Raw genomic sequence first — 5,015 nt, 5'->3', positions numbered from 1 at the left:
GTCAGTGACAGACATTCCGTGTCCTGAGCTCTCTGCCAGCTCCCCTGGATGCTGTGGTGTGTCATCAGGAAAGACCTTAGGGTAGACAGTGTAACAGTTACCTTTTCCATTGCTGTGTAAAATATCCTGAAAAAAAAATAGCAAGGAGGTTTGTTTTATCTCACAGTCCAAGGGTACAGTCCATTGTGGTGGGGCAGGAGCGCGAGGCCATGTTGCTTCCGCAGTTGGGAGATGCTGGCAATCAGCCCATTTTTCTCCTTTTCCTTCCGTCTGGGAGTCTGGCCTGTGGAGTGGAGCGGCTCACATCAGCCCAGACGTCCACTTGAACCCAATCATGATAATCCCTCGTAGCCCTGCCCAGAGCTAACCTAAATCAGATAATCCTTACGGGTGTTCTCGAGGCTTGGCTCTTCAGAGACTCTAGACCCTGTCAAGTTGACAACCAAGCAATATTAACCCTCACTGAAGGTAACAGCTCTGCATTTTTAAAACGTCTGTTCATTGAAGACTGGAAACTAGGTGATCCCAGGTCTCCGCAAAAGTCCAGCCTGGTAAACGTTGAGTTTACTGTGGTTACTTACAGGTGTGTGGGTAACACATGGACAGCCCCACCACCTGCAGGTTGCTGCTCAGCGTACGGGCAGCCACCTTACCAAAAAGTCCCACCCCAGTGGTTTATACTTCTGTGGTTTATACTTTCCTCTCTGAGGAAAGGGGACCAGTGAGGATGTCACTAATGTGACCCTTCTATCTCCCCCCACAGGAGAACCTTAACAGGCCCAATCTCATGACTGTCTCCCGCAGGTAGCCAATGCTGATCCTATTCAAGACAAGAAAAAAGCAAAAAGAGTTAGGCCAGTTATATACACCTACATAAATTAGTTTCCATGTTTTTGAAGTAATTATTTCAGCCCGTTGCCTGTCGCTCCGGGATACTACTAACGATCTTCCCTTTTCATTATTTCACATGTATGAGTGTTTGCCTTCTCTGTGTATGGGGACCACTGTGTGTCCGTGCCCATGGAGGCCTGGAGAAGGCTTTGGGTCCCCTGGGGCTGGGGTTACAAAGGGTTGTGAGCTGATACGTGGGTACTGAGAACTCAGCTGGGGTCCTCTGCAAGGGCAAGTGCTCTTAGCAGCTGAGCCTTTGCCCCAGTCCTGAAAAGCCCTTCCTTGATCCCTTGTTCTACAAAACACACCTTAATTTGTACAACAGGAAGCTCCCTTTCCAGAAGACTCTTTATACTCGCTCAATTGACCCCCAAATCCACACAGAGTAGTCTGCAGATTGGCACACACGCGCCACTCCCACCACGGTGTACCGATTTTGCTTGTCATGTTGCGATACATACCTGTGTAGACACGTAGGATTAAGGGACAGTGTGTTACATGTAAACAGAGCCAGCCTTCACCGCAAGACATGCCTTGATTTCCACAGTCCTATCTGATAGGTCTGATGTATTGATAATTCTCTTGTAGATGAGCAAACAGGAAGTTTAAAGAGGTAAACACCAATCTTGGGGCCAAGGCTCCCAAGTCAGCATGGCTGTCTTACAGTCTGAGTTTTCTGGTTGCTGGCTCCCTGGGAGGCACAGCAGTGGACAGGACTAACTAAAAGACCCCTGAGGAAGGAGCTCTGTGAAAGAGTTCCTCATTTCCTCCCAGGGGCCACGACCAGGATGTACCAGCATTCAAAGGAGAAGAGGGAGTTCCTGCTTCCTCTCAGTCAGGTGAGCCTGCCTGTGGTCAGTGGGAGGGTGGGCCAGCAGGAGTCCAGGAGAAATCAGCCTTGCAGGAACAGACCTGCAGCGTGACTGCTTTGCAGTTTGCTTTTCTAACCTGCAGTGCGCAGGCACGTTTACCAGGAGACTTCCTTGGGACAGCCCAAGGAAGGGGCCTCTGGGGAGGGTAGCTTTGCCTTTCTCCCCTGTCATTGCTCTCTCCAGCAGGAAGCTGGGATTCTAAGCAGGCATGGGCCCCAAGGGTCCTAATCCTGACAGTAGCCAGACTGTCCTCACGGTGGCAGTGCAGCCTAAACTAGCAGATGCAATGGTCTGCAGGCCTGCAGAGCCGCTGATGATTTAGAGGTCCTGCTAAAGTAGATCCCAGTGCCAGGCTGGGATTGCTGTGGTGAACTCGGGTTCGGCGGGACTCTATGATCTTCCTCTTTCAGCCATTACTCATCTGTTTCTGGGTCACTTTATAAGCTACTATTAAAAATAAATAAATCAAGCTTCTGTACGTAAGAGTTCGGGTACGGGGGTGGGGGTGGGGGGTGAAGATTTATCCTTGCTTTCAGTCATCTACTTTCTGCCGCAAGCCCTGGGATCTAAGTGCTGAGTGAGAGAGGTCACACGTCGCCATATTCAGTGCTGACCACAGTAGTGGAGGGGTGGAGGGACACGTAATGTAGGACAATGTCCTTCACGCTCATCTTATACACGCTTTTCATATTAAATGCCACCTCTGGCCCCTAGATTCGGCTATATACCAATATTCTGTGGGGCCTCAGATCCTTGCCTTTCCCTGTTGTGTTGTTGTTCCTCGATTAGCTTTGCCCTTTCCTGCTGCACATAACAAGCTCCCCTGGCAGGAGGTGCTTCTGTCCAGCACCCCATCACATCCCAGCATCCGTCATTAAAGTCTGACTTATGGTAGGAAATGTATACATGCTGCTGTATGAGGGAGAACAAGGATTCCATGATGCCTGTGACAGAAAACAAAATAGACAAAAAAAAAAGCAAACATTATGCCTGCATTCTTTTCTAAACCAAAGATAGACCTCAGTTTACCAAGATGAGTTGTAAGTCCACCCTGAGCTTTAAATCTCTGTTCATTCCCAGGAGCCATAACAAAGTCTGACAGTAGGTACAGCTGGGCAAGTGGGAGCCCAGCTCTGGTCTGTGATTGCCAGCTGGGCCACTGTGCTGCCAGACTAAAGCAGCACCTGTCCCCAGCATCCCTCAGGTCCCCAGCATCCCTCAGGTCCCCTGCATCTCTCAGATCCCCAGCATCCCTCAGGTCCCCAGCACTTCTCATCCCATGCCTGCCACGTCTTCCATTGCTCACAAGGAGTGCCTGAATGCTACGTGAAGCCAGAACACACAGGCACCTTGCCCTCCCTTGTCCCTGGAGAGACACCTACAGGCTGGCCACTCTGAGCTCAGCCCTTCCACTAGATCTCAGCACCCAAGCACCTCTGTAGGAGAAGAAGGGGGAAAACTTTTACTTTTTCCAGTGAACACTGATTGATTCGCGGCTTCAGAAAGAAAAGCACCAATTAACTCTCACAAGCTCTTCCTATTACTTAAGAAATGGATGTGTGTCTTTCAGAGCAAGCTTTCCAAAATGTCTCGTGTTGCTGTCTTCAGGTAACTAAACTGTAAGTCAATATAAAACTGTTACTTAGAAACTTAGGACATACTTTGAGTCTCAGAAAATGGTCATACACCACATAGTGACATTTTAATCAGTGACAGTCATTGGGTTGTGGTCCCTCACCATTATAACGGAGCTGTACTTGGGATTTCCAGTCTACGTTCTGTGAGCTCCCTGCAGTGAGTGCCACCTCAGATATCAGAGTGAAGTGGACTTTGGCTCACTTTACCAAGGGGTACAGTAAGACCCCCCTCAAGGACCAGTGTATGGACTCTACCACAGAGACCAAGTGTGTCGTGTAGGGGGGTTCTAGCATTTGGAGTAACGTAAGTGCAGTTCATGACCACAACTAACAGGCAGACAATTTGCACCCCACGGTTGGTCTCAAGGTCAAATAACTGTGTCCCTGCTACATCCTGTGAGACTTAATGGAGACCTTGTCACTGAGATCTCCTTGGGAACAGAAGGACTATACAAACGCAGAGGGCAGTTATCACCAACTGGTGAATTCTGCATTTCTTAGCCAGAGAGCAGACATGACAAATGACTCATGGGGATATTCCAATTCTCTCATGATAGCTTTTGAGCTAAAAAGTTACCCTGTAGTGCTCTGTAAGTCTGCAAAATATTGCTGTCTTACAGAGGCACCCGTGCAGCAAGTACCACAGCTTTCTCCTTCATCTTTGCTTCAAATTCAATTCCGAGGTTTCAGAGTGTTTGGCCTGAAGCCAGTCATAAAGGCAGTAGACAAAGAAGCATCATGAGTTTCTTCCTTCTCAAATTCCATGATGTATCAAGACCCCAGTATGATAAGAGCAAATATCTGCTTCTGCCTGTCTTTCATTTGGCTACCATTTATTCAACACCTACTCTATGCCTGTGTCAGTCTCAATGTTTCTTATGTTAAAAATTTGTTGATGGGGTTTCTGTCCTGCCTGGTTTCCACAGTCGTTAAATCCCAAAGAAATTACACAGAGGTCTACATTAGTTATAAACTGGTTGGCCCATTAGCTCAGCCTTCTTATTAACTCTTATAACTTGTATTAGCCCATCATTCTTGTCTATGTTAGCCATGTGGCTCAGTACCTTATTCAGCAAAACAGTCACATCTTGCTTCTTCTGTGGCTGCACCAGGACTGCAGACCAAGCTTTCCTCTTCCCAGAATTCTCTCATTCTCATTTATCTGCCTCTACTTCCTGTCTGGTTGTCCCACCTATACTTCCTGCCTGGCTACTGACCAATCAGCATTTATTTAAAATATAATTGACAGAATACAGAATACAGACAATTGTCCCACACCAAAACATACATGTATTATTGTGATAACACATGGTATTTGATACTTTTAACTCACAGACCTCTCCCACCCTCTGCACAGAACACCTAAATACATCCTCAACACCCTAAATCCATCTTTCAGAGACCCAACTACAGAGTGGGGAGATGGCTCAGTGGTCGCAGCAAGTGTTGGGATCTAGGTGTAAATCCCCAGAACCAATGTAAAACTGAGCTTAACTATAGTCCAAGCACTGGGGGAATGCAGACAGGTAGAGTCTGAGAGTGTAAGAGAGTGTGCCAGGCGGTGGTGAGCCCTGGGGAATAGAGACAGGTAGAGTCTGAGACTGTAAGAGAGTGT

The sequence above is a fragment of the Microtus ochrogaster genome, chromosome 5 (assembly GCF_000317375.1).
Source record: "Microtus ochrogaster isolate Prairie Vole_2 chromosome 5, MicOch1.0, whole genome shotgun sequence".
Lineage (NCBI taxonomy): Eukaryota > Metazoa > Chordata > Mammalia > Rodentia > Cricetidae > Microtus > Microtus ochrogaster.
This window is presented reverse-complemented; position numbering follows the sequence as displayed.